The following is an 18,995-nucleotide window of genomic DNA, read 5'->3' on the forward strand; positions in this document are numbered from 1 at the left end:
TAAGTTTAAATATTGCTTTCACATTGCAGCCTCCAAAATTTTACTGTGCTGCAATGTGGAGGAGAACCAGACAATGAAAAGGAGAAGTGATCTCACCCTGGTTTCATTTGTGAAAGAGCCACAAGTGAGACATTTATAGGATGGATGTATCACTTGGTTTTAGGAACCTCTGTCTCTGCCAGCAAGGTAAGGAAGGAGCCCAGAGCACTTGAGAGTTGGCTTTTTCCCAGATAAATCTGCATCTCTGAAAGGGTTGGTGATGGCCAACCACAACTGCCCCTGCCCCACATTCCAGCTGCTCCCCACAGCCTGGAGGGCTCAGGGTGCCCGGGAGGGGCCTGGAGGGCTCGGGGTGCTCGGGAAGGGCTCGGGGTGCCCAGGAAGGGCTTGGAGGGCTCGGGGTGCCCGGGAAGGGCTCGGGGTGCCCGGGAAGGCCCTGGAGGGCTCAGGGTGCCTGCAAAGGGCCCAAGGCCTGGAGGGCTCGGGGTGCCCGGGAAGGGCCTGGAGGGCTCAGGGTGCCAAGAAGGGCCCAAGGCCTGGAGGGCTCGGGGTGCCCGGGAAGGGCCTGGAGGGCTCAGGGTGCCAAGAAGGGCCCAAGGCCTGGAGGGCTCAGGGTGCCAGGAAGGGCCTGGAGGGCTTGGGGTGCCCGGGAAGAGCTCGGGGTGCCCAGGAAGGGCTCAGGGTGCCCGGGAAGGGCCCAGGGCCCCAGTGCTGCCCGGCCCCGCCCAGCCCTGTGGGGTTTGGTGGCCACCGGTGCTGAAATGCAGGGCCCGGTGCCAGCGGGACTGGGCCTTTCACAACAGCAGGGACTTCCATGAAACTTCTCTCCAGAATTTGCCCACTCATTATCTATTACAAAATACATTCCTGTACCTAAAGGGAAGCCCCTTCAGGGGCACAGACAGAGGAACAAGCTGTGGAGGCCAAGCATGTGTGATTCCTTGTCTGTTCACCATGGAAACCCAGGCTGGACTGGGCTGGGAGGGACATCCAAGCCCATCCAGTTCCACCCCTGCCATGGCAGGGACACCTCCCACTGTCCCAGGTGCTCCAAGCCCTGTCCAACTGCTGCCAGGAGCTGCCCAGGCCCCTCGGGCTGTTTGCTCAGGGACAGAAAGGGAGGATCTGGCTCACATAGGGCAGGGGGGGTTTGGATGCCCCTGGTGAGGACAGGGCAAGGTGACACATCACCTGCATAATGGAAACCCCCACAAAGAGAAATCAATGCAGAACATGCACAGAGAGTGGGAAGATGCCATAAAATGAAATCAGGGGGTGCTGGGGTAATGGAGGAACTGAGCAGGCCCAGGGTGTTCAGAGAATCCCAGACTGGTCTGGGCTGGAAGGGATCTTAAAGCCCATCCAGTGCCACCCCTGCCATGGCAGGGACACCTCCCACTGTCCCAGGTGCTCCCAGCCCTGTCCAGCCTGGCCTTGGGCACTGCCAGGGATCCAGGGGCAGCCCCAGCTGCTCTGGGCACCCTGTGCCAGGGCCTGCCCACCCTCCCAGGGAACAATTCCTAATTCCCAATATCCCATTCAGCCCTGCCCTCTGGCAATTTAAAAATATCCCCCCATGTTCTGTCACTGTCTGCCCATATGAAAAGTCCTCTCCCTCCTTTTTACAAGCCCCCTTTAGGCCCTGGCAGGGGCTCTGAGCTCTCCCTGGAGCTTCTCCTCTCCAGGTGAGCACCCCCAGCTCTCCCAGCCTGGCCCCAGAGCAGAGGCTCCAGCCCTGGAGCAGCTCCCTGGCCTCCTCTGGACTCTCCCCAAAAACAGCAGATCTTGGGCTGAGGACCCCAGAGCTGGAGGAAGAATCATTCTATGATTCTATGAAAAAATCCCATAACAAGAAGCATTTAAACCCTCATGTGCTGGCCCTGTGCTAATCCAAATCAGATAAACACCTTTTCCAATCCCAGACCTCTGTCCAGCAGCTCCTGAGCAAAATCAGATCCACAGTCATTGGCAGTATCTGGTGGGGAACACAGATTTATGGCTCCTTGTACACCTCCAAGTCCTGTGGACCCTCCTGCACGTCCCAACATCACCAAAACCTCAGCAGGGCTTCAGAGCAGCCAAGGAAATGTAGGAGATGACAAATAATCAATTCCCCCCGGAGCAGGAGGGGAATCATTTATTTCACAGCTGCTTTGTACCTGTAGAGAAGTCTTGGCACAGCATCTTAACTACACCTTGAATGCTCCTATGAGGCACTGAAGGTGCTCTGGGGGATCATGCAGTGTTAATATAAATATATTAAGGAAATAAATGAGGAGCTGCTCCTGCAAGCTGCAGTAACATCTCATGCAGTCCATTACAGACTGCTAAATTCAGGAAAAATCTTGAATTTTCATCAGATACAACCAAAAGGTCAGTCTTTCTTATGGGATTTCAGCCATTTGAGTGCCCTTTTGAGCTACAATCTTGAAATTAGGAATAATTCATTCATTACAGACTGCTGATTACAGGAGGGGGGGACGGAAACAGAAATTTGACATTTCTTTCCAGTTCACCAAAAGGTCAGTCTACTGATTTACAAAATTTATATTAATTTTAACTCTGAGTCTGTCACACTGGGCACGAAGCATCCAATTTGGGGAAATTAAGGTCATTTAAGGTCTCCAGTTGCATTTATCATTTAGAATGCAAAAAAGTTATCAAAGGCAAAGCTGAGGGAGACAATGGCCAAAGTCACCCAAATCTGGAACAGCTGCTAATTTCAAAACACTAAAATGCATTTCAAAGAAAAATTAAAAAGAACCCAGATTTTAAGTCTCTTGCCACATACTGCCAGACACCAACTGCCATTGCTTCACAAGACAGAAGGAAGCTAAAATTTGGGGTGGAAAGAACATAAAATTTGGGGTGCAACCATCTCTCATGGCAAACCCATCTGTCCTCAAGCCACACTGGACTCATCTGGGCTCACACCATCACCAGCACTAAGGCCAGCAGGTTCCCTTGCCACCAGCAGCTTGCTCACATCCTGGAAATCCTCCTCTCAGAGCTTGAAAACACTGAGAGAGGAGGAGGAGGGGGAGGAGGCAGCAGCATGGAAGTCACCTCCTAGAGCGGCTGGAGCCGAGGAAGGAATGCTTCAGAACTGACTCAAAGGTCATGGGGAGGAGGGTGGGAGGGGTCTCCCACAAATTTGGAAAATCTTGCCAAGCTGCAGAGCAGGACCCAGCCCAGGAAGGCCCTGCTGAGGCTCCCCAGCCCTCGGGACAGCCCCTGCACAAAGCTCTGCCATGGCAGAACCACAGAAAAGCCACAGTCAGGAGACCCCTGCCCAAAACCCCAAACGCTGTGAGCCCCTTGCTGAGCTCCAGGAGTGCTGTTATTGGGAAATAAATCACGGGGGAGATCCCCAGCCCTGCAGAGCCCAGCCTGTGCAATGGCAGGGCTCAAGCTCCTTCCCTGCCTCCCAGGGAAGTTCTGCTCAGCAGCTCTGCATCCCAGGGCATGGAAAAGCATTCCAAGGTTTGTGAGGAGCAGCAAGGAGACAGAGCAATCCCAGTGCCTGCTTTCCTGCCCTGCCCACCAGCCCAGCCCTTACCTCAGCACCAGGGAATGGCACCCAAGGCAGGGCTGAACCCTCAGCTGCTCTAAACCAGCCCCATCCCCACCAGCCAGCCCTGCTGACCTCCATTATTTTTTTTCATGGAAATTTCACTCTTTTAAACAATTTTTTATAAAGACACACTGATAAAAAATTGCAAGGAGGTCTTTTCAGGCAGGAGGGTGCTCCTGCTGTGACAAACAGGACCTGTGTGCACTCAGGCTCTGCCACTCCACACTGACTGCTTATGCAGCAGCCTGACAGGATCTTCTTCTTCAGACATGAAAAATTAAGGAAACCATCCTGACATTGAGGTAATTTTGTGCTCCAGCTACAGCCTCTGCCCATCAAGCCTTTGTTCACTCTACCCATGTTTATGCTGTAAGGAGATTTACCTTTTCAAGCTTCCTAAACACAGAAAGTTGGATTTGACCACTTTCCCTTTGGAAAAAAAAAAAAAATCGGTGCTTGGCTCTGTTTTAAAAATTGGCCTTAGTACAAGATTTTAAAATAAATTGCTACTTTCTAAACTATTTGCAAACACTAGTTCCTCTTTGTGTTTCATTTCTTCAGGGGAAAAAAAATCTAAATCCAATCCACAATCAGACATTTTCCTTTTTTTTTCTCCTTTTTAATTTAGTAACTTGTGAATTCATGCATTGACCCAGCTGAACAAAGGGCAAAGACTGTTAAATTCCAGAGCCCAGGAGATATTCGGTTACTCATTCAAGGCCTTCTACAGAGTTTAAAAATAAATAAAAATGAGTCTTAGTGAGGAGGAGTGGCATATTTGGATATGACACTTTTAAATTAACAACTGAAAAGGGGAGAAAGGTAAACTGGGAAGAGATTAGCTGCTCACTGTGCTGTGAGGGAACGATGGAGAGTGGGTTGGAACTCATTAGCCCAATTACATAATAGATTGTTTTGGCCAAATTCAAAGGCAATAAAAGCAGAGAGAAATGAACATTAGGTACCAGCAAAGATGGAGGAGGTGGGGGAAAGAACAAGAAAAGGCTTTTTATGATTTTATTCGTGAAGCTTCTTTCAAAGGTTCCATTTCAGCAGGGAAGCACCAAGCAGAGGCAGGAATTTGGTAACTAACCAAAATCAGGCTGGAGGTGCCCAATGCCAACGCTACAGTGGTGGGGAGGGAGTGCTGGAACACCAACCAAGGGAGAAAACAGAACTTGAAATTTCCCCGTCTTCCCTTCCTCCTGGCCCTGAAAAATCACATTTCATTGAATTCAAAAGCATTCTGAAATTTTACTAGTTTAGGAAAGATTGAATAAGCATGTAATTAAATTAATTACAGAATCACTGCTCTGCATCCTACTGCAGGAATAGCAGTGAATCAACCAAATGGATTCAAAATCACTTCCTAAATGCTTTCCAGTCAAATAAAACTTCAAGTGCAGCTTCAAACCACTCACGGCACAGTCCACAAAAGCCCAGCCTCTCCATCAGTTTGCTCCAGCCATATAGGACATGCTCCTAAAGAGCACGACCCGAGCTGGAGGATTTCCTTTCCCAAATAAACAGCAGCTGCTCAGAGCTGGATGCCTCCTGTCCTGCCTGCATCATATTCCCTGCCTGCATCACATCCCCTGCCTGCATCCCCTGCATCACATCCCCTGCCTGCATTCCCTACCTGCATCCCTGCCCCACTGGGCACTGTTCAGCTGCTGTCCAGGCCAGTTCCCATGGACAGCCACCACACCCTGCACCCTGTGCAGGATCACAGAATTGTTTAGGTTGGAAAAGATCTCCAAGATCAAGTCCAGCCTTTGATTGATGCCCATGTCATCAACCAAACCAACTTCTTTTTCCAGCTTCTCACTTACCAGCCCTGAGCACAAGGAGGAGATGAGGAAAATCTGTCTACATGTTCATGGCTAAAGGATGCACACAAAGTCCATGCACTAATTGAGAATGAGAGCCTGGTTCCCACCAGGAGAGTACCACCACCATCCCCACAGCCTCTGCAGGCCCAGACCTGAGACTCCAGGGTCTCAAATGAGGGTTCTGTGTGGCTCACACAGTGAGCTGTGCTCCTGGATGGAGTAAGACATCCAGTGCTGGCATACAGGAGAGCATCATTCCCTTTGCTGGGGCTGTCTGAGATCAGAGGAGCCCCTTTCTCCCCTGTGGGAGAGCAGAAGAGCACAGCCAGAGGTGGATTAGCTACAAAAAGCACGAGCTGCGCCCCAGCTCTGGCAAACAGGAGCCCACTAGCAGCAGCAGGCACAGGCTCAGGAACACGGGAACAGCCTCAGCCATCACCCACGCAGCTGGGGGCAAGGCTGTTAATGCTTAATGGGCAGGAAGGGTCACAGGCAGCCTGGGCCAGCAGGGCTGGAGGCTGCCAGCAGCCCTGGCTGCAGTGGGACCGTGCTGGTGCACCACAGGGATCAGAGAATCAGAGTCACACAGAATGACACAGAATCATGAGGTTGGAAGAGACCCCTAAGATCATCGAGTCCAACCTATGGCCTAACACCTCATCCAGACTATAGCACCCAGTGCCATGGCCAGTCTGTTTTTAAACACACCCAGAGATGGTGATTCCACCACCTCCCTGCGAAGAGCATACAAAAAGGAGGGGAGAGCACGAACACAGTCCCCCAGTAGCACAAATGATGCAGTTGAGTTTCCCACATTTGGGGAAATTGCAGGGGTCAGCACACCCAGAGTGCAAGGGATGAGCCTGGCCCTGGGAAAACCACCTGCCTGATCATGGTGTCTCCCATGGCAGGTAAGTATGGGGCTGCCTCACTGCCTCCCCCCAGCAGGGAGAAGGCCCATGGGTTTCTGGGGAAGCAGTTTGATGTCCTGGGCGCAGCTCTCTCTCTGGATACTCCTCCCCTTTCACACAGGAGACCCCCGCAGCTCCTGCTCCCACAGCACCAACAACAACCCTGCCAGCTCGGCCCTACATGACACACACACAGGTCCCCCTCCAGGAGGGCCTTCCAAAGGTCCCCGAGGCACACCCAGCTCAGGGGGCCTGTCACACTGCCCTGAGCACAGAGCACACACACTGCTCCAGGGAAACCAAGTGCAACTGCTGACAGAGCAATCAAACACCAACGCTGACCGGGGGGACTTGGCACAAATGAAATGAAGGAAGTTCCTCCACCAGCAGTGCTGTTTCCAAAGACATGTTCATCCACACTCTGCATGGCTCCAGCAGCAAAGGCAGCAGCCAAAGGCAGCTTGCATTCCCCACCCTAGGAGAGACATAGCCCCAAAATCCCTCAAGTGGTGCCAAAGGTGGAAACAGCCAAGCAGGGAACCCATGGAAGGGTGCTCAGGCAGCAGGACACCAACACCACCCCCTGCTTGCCCAGAGAGAAACCCTTATTAAAAAATCCAAATAAGAACTCCAGGCCCCACACTGTGTTCAACAAGCTGATGGTCCTTTTGTCCAGAGAAAATCTCACCAGGTCCCCCCGGGCCTGATGTGATCATTCAGGATCCTCACCTCAAAGCAGAGTGGCCAGCTGTGAAAGCCAGCTCCAGCTTGCTGTGTATGCAGGGTTGGGCAGGAGCAAATACAGGCAGGGGGTTTCTCAGACTCTTGTCACTCAGGAGGACCTGTAATGTCCCCAAAAACTGCTTTAGCTGCTGAAGTACCTGCCAGCATGTGCAGCCACACGTGCTGCCTGACCTGGTCATGGCCAGCCCAGAACCACCAAGAGCTCAGTGATGGGACAGGCTCCAACTCCTCAGCTGACCTTCCCTGGCCCAGACACGGCTGCAGGAGCAGCAGGGCCTCCAGCAGCACCCTGGACAGGCACAGAGCTGGTGCTCTCCCAGCTGGCAGTGACGTGGGGCACCCATTGGGTACCGAGCTGCTCCGTGTCCTGACACTGTGGACGGAGACCTCAGCCCCCCAAAGGCATTTTAATTACTGCATTAAAAGGTGTGAAACGCTTCCTTCCCACACACACTTGGCCATCTTCAGGGGCTGGGAGCCAAACCTCTCCTTGGCAGAACTAAAGCAGGCTCCAAAGCTCCCTGGGAAGTGATGGTCTGGGGCTCTTTGGGGCTCGTGCTCCCCTGGCTCATCCCTGCTCTGCCCCCTCACACCCACACACATCAACCATGAAAATATCATCACAGATCTCTGCAACACAGCCGAGTTTCAGAGGGACTTGGATAAACTGAGCAGCAAAAACCTGCCAAGAGCAGCTGGGACTGAAGAAAACCTCCCAGAGAAAGCAAAGCTGAAATGGGTGAGGATCCCCTGTGCTGACTATGCTCTGAGGAGAGGCTGGGGGCTGCAACCCCTCCCAAGGGCTTCCCACAGCTCTGCAGGGGGAGATGTGCAGCACTGAGGGGGAGAAGGGGCAGAAACCACTAAAATCAAGCAAACCACTCAAATCAGAGCAGAATTATAAAAAAGATCCAATAGATCCATGCTCTGTGTTAGGAAGGGGTCGAACCTGATCTCAGCTGCCCTTTACATGCAGGGAAAACATCAGCTCAGTGCAAGTTACCAGCAGGAGAAGAAAGGGAAAGGTAGGAATTGTTTAAAAAGGCAAAATAAACAGAAACCACAATTGTGCCATGAACCCATCCCTACCAGCTTGCAGGCTTGGCCATCCTGTCCAAAACTATTCTGGGAGTAGTGAGGAAGGAATGGAAATCCACCAAGTTTCATTTCACTACTCCTTCACTCCAGCACCACCAGATGTGGTGCCAAGATTTGTGCCAGGACTGGGGCAGAGGCAGGGAAGCACATGGCAGTGGCATTTCAGGCAGAAGTTTAAAGTAACTTGGGAAATGGGGTAGAGAGGTACCAAATGTGTTTTCCTAAATATTCATATTGTTTATTTAACTTTTTTATTATTTAACTTTAAAAAAAAGTATTTAACTTTCAAAAAGGCAATCTTTACATAGTAGCACTTTAAGCCACTAATATCAACTTACTCATTTTTCAGTTGAGCTCCAAAGAATCCCAGTAACAGGGTGAACTCCTCATGGAAATTTAAATGGCCCAAATTGTTTCAATAAACCATCAAACACAATAGCAGTGGAGCAACCACATGTAGCTCTGGGCATCACCATTTTATGAGAAGAAAACCCTAAGATATGAAAGCTTTATTTTGAATTCAAGGAGGCAAAAGGTCCTTTACCTCCACATCCAGTGCTCAGGGCCAGCAGTCCCTGTCCCATGGAACAAGGAGAAGGAAAGGCAGACCAGACTCTGCCAGGCTAAGAAATGTCTTAAATTGTCATAAATTCTCACTGTAACAGAAAACCCAGCTGGTTCATTCACAGCCATTCCCAAGGTACCACAGCAAACAGAGCAGAGTTTGCTCACAGATGACTGTGGTCCCTGGTGAAATTAGGTGCTGCCCTCCATTGTTACTCTGCTGATCAAGAAGTTTCACATAAAGAACAACAGCATCACAGGGAAGCTGCACGTTTGCCTAATTCTGGGATTCTTCCCTTTTTCCTGAGGTGGTGTGCTGACCAAAGGCATGTTCCAGCAGAGCTGCCTCCTGCCCCATTGGGAACAGAGAGCAGCTTTAACCCCATCTCCTGTCACCAACCCTTTGTACCCCCTGGTGAGCTGCACCTTAGGAAACCTCTGCAAATTTTGGAAGAAATGGAGCATAAGAAGGGAAGCTCCCTTGTTCCTGTCCCTTGGGACAGGACAGGTCAGACCACAGGACATCAGTGCCCCCTCATGCTGTAGCTCTGGATTACTGCTGGCACTCCAGGACAAGGGTGCTGGGATCCAGCCTGTGGGGTCAGGCTGCCCAACACGAGCCCCTGCTGGACCCCACAGCTCTGTGTGAGCCAGACTGGCTGGGCACTGAGGGAGCTGCTCAAGAACCAACCTGTGAGCAAACAATCACTCAAAGCCAACATCCAAAGGGTGCAGCAGGGCTGCAAGGCTCCTGGAGAGGGCAGAAGGCTGGAAAGGGCAAAGGGAGAGAGCCTGAGGGCTTCCATATGTCTTCTCAGGAGCATTCTAGGACTGCCCCGGAGCTCAGACCTGGCACAAGAGCCCTGCACACACTGCAGGGGGAAGCACTAAGATGGGACACAAATATTTTTATATAGCATGTCCTAAAACAGATTTCTCCATTTGGCTTCATCCTAAGAGGAAGGTCCACCTGCTTCTTGGAAAGGAAGGGCTCCCATGGCCACTGCATGGCTCCAGCTGCAAGGCAGAAGCTCCCAGAGTCTTCAGGCATTAAATACAATTATTGAGATAAAAATGCAGGGGAGGCCTGGCAGCAGCTGGAAGGGTCAGTGCACTGCTCAGGGGTGTTTTTGTTCCAGGGCTCAGAGCCACGAGGGGAGCTGGTGCGGGGTCTGGTCCCAGCCCAGTGGAGGTAGGGCATGGCAGGGGGGATGTGGCTCTGCTCCAGGGCTCAAACCCAGCTCCTGCTCCTGTCCGTGGCTCTGGCAACCCTGGGAACAGTTTATTCTTCAACTACTTGTAACCAGGCTGGACACTGACTCACAGTGCCCAGCTCCACCAGAGCTGACCTCAGCCAGCAGCGCTGAAGAGCTGATGCCACACAAGCCAGAGCCACTGCTATCAAGCTGTGTGAGAAAGCCCAGTCAGACCCCAGTGTGAGCACACAGGGATGACAGCTCCAGATTTGGTGCTGAGCTGGAATCACACCATGCCTTAAAGCATGAGGGGAGCAGAGCTGAGCCCTGAAAGGAGCTGATGCTGCAGCAACGTCCCCACCCAGGTCACAGCAACCCCACTGCAGTTCAACCACGTCCCTGTGAGCTGCTGACCACACTGCAGGGAGAGCTGCTGAAGGAAACTTCTCCCTTCACATGCACACCATTGCTGAACTCCAGTCCTCTGGTTTTAATGCCACAGTCCCCATCCCCTTACACCACAAGAGAGGTGAGCCCCTGAGTGGCTGCAGTGGTCTGATGGTACCGTGTGCTGCCTTCCTCCCCATACCCATCCAGCTCCTCTTTCTGTTTCCTGCTCCCCACTCACTGCTCCCCCCACAAGCCGAGTTACTCACCAACCTGGCACAAAGCCCTGCTTTTTTTTTTTTTTTTTTTAATGCGCTTTTCCAAGGTTAGGGACATAAATCAACCCCCAGAAGGCTCCAGCTAACACAAGCCTGTGAGATCGGCAGCAGATGACCACAGACAGAAGGCAGAGGACCAGCACTTCGGTCTTTTGGCAACAGCGTGTTCTTGGCCAGGCTCCCTTTCCCATCTCTCAGGCTCTGCTTGCCACCCACTCCTCCCTTCCCCAGGATGACTCTCAGTGTCGTTAACATCCAACAAACGAGGGCTGAGGGAGTTCACACCTCCAGTTATTCAGTAACGCTGCCGGCAAACCCGACACTGTAACGTGCTGCTCTGCCTCCAGACTGCGCTCGGAAAATCCTCCTCATAAAAAGCACAGAGCTATTTTTAAAGGAAATCCTGGATGCCTCTGAACGTGCAGGCAGCAGCAGCCACAGAGGTACGCCAAGCCAAGGAGTCTCTGGGCTGGGTCTGGTAGTCTGACACCACATCTGCAGCGCTCCGGCGGCCGCGGCCAAGCGGGGAGCGAGGCTGCAGCGCCGGCCAAAGCCACGGTGCTGCCCTGGGTGCCAAGAGACACAAGAGCGGGCCAGGAGCATGGCAGGAGGATCTCGGGGGATGCAGCAGCTGCTGGTGGTGGTCAGCACTCCCTGCCAGGCCCAGCACGGCGCTGGCAGCACTTACACCCCGCTCACACCACATCCAGCAGCGCACCTGAGTGCAGGTGTGGCTCTTGCGCCTGCTTTCGTCAGAGTTGATGCAACCAGGTCAACCAGTGAAGGCTCACTGGAGTGAGAATTTTACTGAAAATTGCATTACTCAGCCTTTAAAACTCCAAATGATCCTTTCAAGGAAGTGAAGAAAAAAGTGAAGAAAAAGGATTAATTTTTCAAAGTTCAAAGGACAGAATTTATTTTTGGAAATAACGTTTCACTACAAATCCTGCAACTGAGACAAATCAAAACCAGCAACACCACAAACTAAACCTGAAGGACAGGACTGTTGGAAAATCTCTCTCCAACAAAACAGAGGAGTGACAGAACAATTCATGGAGGGCACCTTAGGGAACATCTTGGTCTCATCCACCACTGCGCCTACAGGCAGCAGGTCTACACAACCACCTCTCTGCCAGGACCTGAGCTCCAGGGACACGTCATCCCAGAGCAAGGGCTCTTGAGTGTCATGAGTCCCAACAGTGTCCTGCAGCCCATTCCCACCTGCCATGGTCCCAAAGGCTCATTAAGAGACACCATTCAGCCACCCCTTTCCTTCCTCCTTCACTTACATTTGAGCTGATGCCACCCAACCACAGCATGGGGGGACACAGAAGCTGGGATTTGAGAGCAGCTCCAGCACCAGCACAGTTCAGTGCAGTAACATCTCACCAGCAAACCCTTCCCTCCACCAGGATTTCCTGCTTTTATCTCCTCTTTCTCTGGGCTGGTGGCTTCAGGATTCCATAAACCTTTTTCTTTTCCAGTACAAGATAAAACTTCTTTTGCTGCCAATTAAATCTGCTGATGGACAAAAGCTTCTCCTCAAGATCTACACAACTTTTGCACAAATATCTCCCACACACTGGTTTTGGACTTTAATTAAACTTTTCTTCCCTTGAATCAAATTACCATTTTCCTCTGATCATAATTTGGTTGGATGAGATACAAAGTTGGACGATATCAGATTTGAGGGAAGAGGAAAACAGAGCACAACAACAGACAGAGTGTGCTCGTCTTCCTTTATCTATTTCCCATTCAGCCCCACAGACGCCCTGCTCTCATTAGCACTTAATGCAGGTGAAAATAAAGAGGTTTAATATTAAAACAGCATGGGCACATGGAAAACATCCACCTGGACCTGTTGGAACTTGCCCAATATCACTCTCAAGCTCTTTCTCTACACAAGGAGCTTTTTCAGTTCTATAACTGTAACTCCTTATCTGGGCTAGTAACCCTTAGTATGAAACCTCTCAAATCCCATTGGAAAAAGAAAAATTTGAGTATTCAATAATTAAGATATTTCTCCAGTCCAAGAGGAAAGTAACAGCTCAAAGACCATCCTGCTGCCATCATGGAACCAGGCTAACCAGGTCTGCTCTTCCACCTGAGCCCCAAGGTGTGAATCCAGGGGTTGCTGCTCTCCCACTCTATGATCTCATTTATGCCAAGGAAAGGTCTTGCTGCCTCACTGCCTGCAAAGAAAGGAAGGGCTGTGCAAGAACAACCAGGAGGCCCTCCCTGAGATAAGGACACGGACTGTGGGGCTGTGCAGAGAGTGGCACCAACGCTGGGCACAGCTGGGCACCTCATTCAAGCCGATGGAGTGGGCAGCCCCCAGCTGAGCACACACGCTCTGTGCAACTGGTGTGGTGCTTCAAGGGACAAGTCCTAATCCAGGAACAATGGGTCTGGTTGCATTCCCGGGCAGGCGAATTCCAGCCTGCAGTGAGGATGTGACACCAGGCACGCGGCGCTCGCTGACACAGAACCGGCCCCTGGCGAGGCACTGCCCGTGCAACCACAGCTCCCCGGGAGCAGCCCTGCACAGCCACACGCTGCAGCCGCTGGGTCACTGCTCATTTCCTCCCAAACTTGTTGAAATCCACACTGTGGTGGCGGCTGGGTGAAGAGTAGGGAGGGATTCAAGCTCCAGAAATGTCTGTGAGCAGACAGCGATGAGGCACGTTGGTGGAACCAAGAGGAAGTGCCCATTGCTGGGAAAACCTCCCTGCTCCAGGCTGTGACAGCTGATCTAGTGTGGGAACACACAGAATCCAACCTTACAAACACGAAAACCAGAATCAAACAAGATCTCCTGGCATTGCTGATCCTCCTCTCTAAACCAGGGTAAGAAGGTGGAGAGAAGCCTATCTGCCCCTGCATCAGCCACCAGAAGAAGCCCCAGTCTTCCCAGCCTATTAAAGTCAACCCATTTTTCTAAAGGAAACATTAACCACAGTGGGATATCAAGATACAAGACTGCTTTTAATTACATATACAAAGGAGTCCCTAACACTCCAGCTCTCCACAAGGGCAGCTTGCTGAGAAAAGCAACTCTGATCAAAGCAGAAAAATCTAAATCGGGTGAGCTTAGTGAGAAACTGCATAAATTGTCCCCAGGTTTTTATGCACAAGACTCATGAACTTCCAGCCAGAATGTGTTTCAGTTGTGGCATTATCTTTCCTTCTGATTTAGTGCCTGCTGAACATAGAGAGGGATTTGTCCCTCTGTGTTCTGCACTCGTGAGGCCACAGCACAAGTCCTGTGTCCTGTTCTGGGTTCCTCACATCAAGAAGGACATTGAGGGGATGGAGTGTGTCCAGGGAAGGGAACAGGGTTGGGGAAGCGGCTGGAGACCCAGAAGAGGCTGAGGGAGCTGGGAAGGGGCTCAGCCTGAAGAAAAGGAGGCTCAGGGGGACCTTGTGGCTCTCAACAACTCCCTAACAGGAGGGGACAGCCGGAGAGGGAGTCGGGCTCTGCTCCCAGGGGACAGGGACAGGAGGAGAGGGAACGGCTCAGGGTGGGCCAGGGGAGGCTCAGGATGGACATCAGGATGAATGTCCTCATGGAAAGGGTGGTCAAGCATAGGAACAGGCTGCCCAGGCAAGTGGTAGAGTCCCCATGCCTGGAAGTGCTCAAGAAATGACTGAACATGGCACTCAACAGTCTGCTCTGGTTGAAAACGTGGTGACTGGTCAAAGATCTTCTTCTGGAAAAGGTATCTTCAACTAAGAGGTCTTCTCCAGCCTGACAGTCATGAAGGTCCTCAGAAAAAATCTTCAGGCCTGGCTGTGGCACAGGGTCACCCCCACATTCACAGGTGAGTGCAGCACAAGGCTTTTCTGCCCTGCAGCCGAAGACCTCAAGGCTCCTGGGGAGCTGCACAAACCTTAGCTTTGTTTAAAAACAGCATCCCCACAATGTGAAGGTGCCCAAGGGTTCTGCAGCTCCCTTTGCTCATCAGGGCTCCCAGCACAGGACACAAGCTGGGTCCTGGACACAGGTGTGCCAGGCACCCCCTCTGGGCACAGCCCCAGCCAGAGGCACCCAACAGCTCATTCACAAACACGCTCTTCACAGATCTGCTCCAATCCCTGGCATCTCTTAAGGGGACAAGTTTCCTCTGCTAGCTTCTGTCTGCTCTGAATATATCTAAAGAACTCTTTGAAGTCAAAATATTCTTAGCAATTAGATCTTCTCTACTTCTTTTTGCCTTCCTAATTATCCTTTTAACTGCCTTCTGCTTATTTTAATAGATCTTCCTATCCTCCTCCTTACCAGACTGTTTATACTTTTTAAAAGCCTACTGCTTACTGCTCCTAATACTGTTTACATCTTCACTCAGCCACCTCAGCTCAGTTGCTGCTTTTTTTTGCCTGATTTCAGAGTCAACTAGGGGAAATTTCCTCTCTGATCTCTGCAGCAGTTTGTAAATATCTCCCATTTTGTCTACAAGAGGTTTTCTACAATAGGTTCTCTTTTCAACAACAGGTTTCCCCTTGGGAGAGGGAATGGAGTCTCCTCTAGACCACAAGTGCTTCCATAAAAATCCATATTCTTCTATATTGCTCTAAGCACTCTTCTCTCTGCTCTCAGCCCATTGCTTTTGCATTAGGAATATAAAGCAGATTGTTTAATGACTGAGCCCCATGTGTTCCCTAACTACCTCATTCATTATCATTTCCTGCCTCAAAAAGTAAACAAATATCCTTTTGTGCTCAATGTTACAGGAGATTACATACGAATTTCTTTAGTTATATCTCTTCTAGGGGGAAAAAGCCACCTGGAAATACTTTGACTTCATGCAAGGGCTTGCACCAGGGTGTGGGTGATGGTCTGGAGGGTTTGGAGCATCCTGTAGGGTTTGGAAGTGAGAATAATTTAGGGTCCATTTGGTGGAACCTAGAGAGTAAATTAAAGGGAAGCTGACTCAATATTTCCTCTGTTCCTTACAATCCTTCCCCAACCATCTGCTTTGAGACACTGGGAAACAGGACACCAAAGCAGAGGCAGAAAGTGGGATCTTTTGTGAAGCACAGAATGGCCATTCTTTACACCATAGCACAGCTCTGCCCTGGCTCACTGCTCTGAACCCTGGAGCCCTTATTCCAGAGACAGAGAACCAGCACCCAGCATGCTGCACCCACAGCTCCCCTTGGCAGCTTGTTCTAACAGCCAATCTGCCCTGCTGCTCAACATTTCCACCTCCTACTTTTAGAAATGTTTTTTGCGTCTTCATTTTGTCATCTCAGTGTTTGGATCCTGCTTCCAGGTATTGTTTCTTGCTATGCACTTTGCTAAAACCAAGGGCTCTGCTACCTGCTTTTTTAATTTTCTGCTTTTTAAACTCATGGAGAACTGGCTCCATAAAGATAAAAATCAACGAGTGAGGTTTTTTTTTGGCAGAGAGTTTCCCAAAATACAGTGCACGTCCCCAAATGTTTAACAACAAACACTAAGGAGCATTTTCTTTGACTCCTCAGACTGCTTCACTCCACTCACACGTTCTGTGTCTTCTCCAACTTTTCAACAGGAAATGAGGGAGCTGAAAATGGGGATGATGTAGTAAAGCACAGGCAAGAGAAGAGCTGTTCACACATGGTTCCCTCACTCTGCACAACCATGGCTGGCATCCCCCACTCCCAGACTCAGCGCCGCTGCTCACCCTGCAGCATCTGCCCCTTTCCCACCCCAAAGCCTGGTTTGGCACTTCTGCTCCTCTCTGCTCTCCCCACACCAAAAGCAGATGCAGCCCCTTCCCTCCAGGTGCCCAATCCCAAGATCCAAATCAAAATTCACACGATGGAGACGACTCCATGACCCAGCTGCCTGTGGGCAGCTGCAGTCCCTCCTTCCTCTCTCCCTCTCTTCCTCACCATCACTGTCAAGGCCTGTGGCCATGCCAGACCCTGTTTGCAGCCTGCTTCACACCAGCTTTTTGGGGAATGACACAAAATCAGCCATTTGGCCAGTTCAGGACACACTCCCTGCATCCCTTCTGCTGGAGAACAAACCCAGCCTGACATTGCCACCAGCTCCTCCCCTGTGCTCCCTCCCCACCCTGGCCAGGCCAAGGCAGCACAACAGCAGCAGCACCAAATCCTCTGCAATAACCTCACTGTGTCCAAATCCTACAGGAGCCCAATATCTCACTATCCAAATCCTACAGGAGCCCAATATCTCACTATCCAAATCCTACAGGAGCCCAAGGGCACACCCAGCAGGAGTGCCCAGGGAACATCACCCCAAGGAGCAGCTGGAAAGCCCTGCCCTGCTCAGCCCCTGTGCACATGGGCTGAGAGAGGATCATTCCTCCTCCTTACAAATAGGGAACAGCAATATTTATTAAACATGTCTAGTTTTTCTGCTTTATTATGCATTTTACCTCTCCTCAGCCGTGATAAGTCTACACAAACCATTATTAGAATTTCTTTTGTTCCTAATACAAATACTTTCTTACTGTTCCTTGCACTGTTCCTTGACAGTCACAGATTTTTTTCCCCTTGTGTTTTTAACTTCCTTTATCCATTTTCTGCACTTGATAACTTCCAACTCAAGGATAACTGTCATCTCTTCCTCTTAATATTCCTTTTTTTCCCTTTTATTCTGTTTGAATTCTCACCAGCACAGTGCTGCCCTGCTTACAGGAGCTCAGGCTGCAAGAGAGGGAGGGGAGGCAGGGGAGGGGGGCTCAGGGTCCTGCCCCACACCAGCTGCACCCTACATGGAGACCAATTTTAAGCCCAGACTATGGCTCTCACTTCATGGCAGAGACCACACTTTGCTAAAAATGCCTGCAAATGGCACAGAGGACAGCAGAGCCTCAAAAAGTGAAACTCAGGACCTTTCTGTGAAATCCCACCTGTAACCAGGCTGCAGGGTGGGAGCTGAGGAGGGCCTGAGCCAAAGGGAGCCCCTTTGAGTAAGCCAGACACCATCAAAACCAAAGTGAAAACAGATGCCAGCATATAAAACCTATTTAAACTAAAGCTGAGAAAATCAAACTAACAGGAACATCCAGTGTAAGTAAAGCATTTTCTATTGATGAGGTCATAAATGTGCTGTATCCCTGAAGAGCTTCATAAAATTTCAGGTAGGAGACAAAAGCTCAAGGCATTGCAATCCATATCCAAATTACATGGGAATGATGGAGCTGTGTTGACAGAGAAGCAAAGTGCAGCCCAATAAATGAAACAAGATTATTATGACAGAAGGTAGCAGAGAACCCTGATGGACTGGGAGCCCATCCCAGAAAAGCAGAGCACAGAGGGATGCTCAAAATGCCAAGGAACACCAGAGAGGCTGTAGGTCTCTGCCAAGGCAGGAAACACAATTTCAGTCAGAGGAGAATTCAGACAATCCCATAGAGACTTGCAAATGTGAAAGGCAGTTTGATGCAGAAATGGTGCTCAAGGTCCCACACACAGGACTTCTGTCCCCACACTGTGTCCCCAGACATGGCACATCAGGGAATCCCTGACTGGCTTGGGTTGGGAGGGACCTCAAAGCCCATCCAGTGCCACCCCTGCCATGGCAGGGACACCTCCCACTGTCCCAGGTGCTCCCAGCCCTGTCCAGCCTGGCCTTGGGCACTGCCAGGGATCCAGGGGCAGCCCCAGCTGCTCTGGGCACCCTGTGCCAGGGCCTGCCCACCCTCACAGGGAGCAATTCCTAATTCCCAATATCCCATCCAACCCTGCCCTCTGGCAGTGGGAGCCATTCCCTGGGTCCTGTCCCTCCATCCCTTGTAAAGAATCTCTCTCCATGTTTCTTGCAGGCTCCCTGGAAGGCCACAGTGAGGTCACCCCAAAGCCTTCTCTTTTCCAGGCTGAACAATCCCAATTCTCTCAGCTTTTCCTCACAGGAGGAACCATTCTGTGATTCTATAACAGGAAAATTTGTTAAGAGTGTTAATGGAGCAGCTAAAAGGCCTTACAGGTGAGGTGGAAAACTTGGAGATGATTATCACCTACCAAAGGGGGTTTGTTAAACAAAAAATCATAGTTTAACAGCAGATTCGAAAAGGCCATTAGAAATAAAAAGACATCCTCAGAAAGAAATTCAAATTAGGAGAATATAAACTCAAGGAAGCTATACTTTAAGCCATAAAAAAGTCAATCCAAAAAGATTTTGAGAAACAGGTCACTGAAGGAAAAAAAAAAATTAATAATCAATCACACTAGAACCAGAAATCTGCCAGATTCTGATATAAATCAAGTACTGAAGAAAGATAAAACCACAGGATAAAAATTCAACTTCTTTGCACCAGAGCTCATTTGTGACAGGGCTCGGCACTTTCCTTCCTGGACTCTTCCTTCATGAGGAATGAGGGGAGCATCTGCCTCAAACTGCAGGAAAAGCTGCAGACCTGCCTAGCAAAATTAACAGCAAAAAACTAAAAATCTCCAGG

General features: G+C 50.5%; 1 protein-coding gene and 1 non-coding gene across 16 annotated transcripts in view; both read right to left on the minus strand.

Moving 5' to 3' along the window:
• ZNF618 (zinc finger protein 618) overlaps positions 1 to 18,995 on the minus strand; it is a 150,693-nt gene that overhangs the window by 118,979 nt on the left and 12,719 nt on the right. The gene's annotated exons all lie outside the window — the stretch shown is intronic.
• Positions 6,162 to 6,325, minus strand: LOC129129030 (U1 spliceosomal RNA). Its single transcript, XR_008535373.2, has one exon. It is a non-coding gene; the product is annotated as a U1 spliceosomal RNA (small nuclear RNA).

This window comes from Agelaius phoeniceus, chromosome 21, assembly GCF_051311805.1.
Source record: "Agelaius phoeniceus isolate bAgePho1 chromosome 21, bAgePho1.hap1, whole genome shotgun sequence".
In the NCBI taxonomy this organism is placed as follows: domain Eukaryota; kingdom Metazoa; phylum Chordata; class Aves; order Passeriformes; family Icteridae; genus Agelaius; species Agelaius phoeniceus.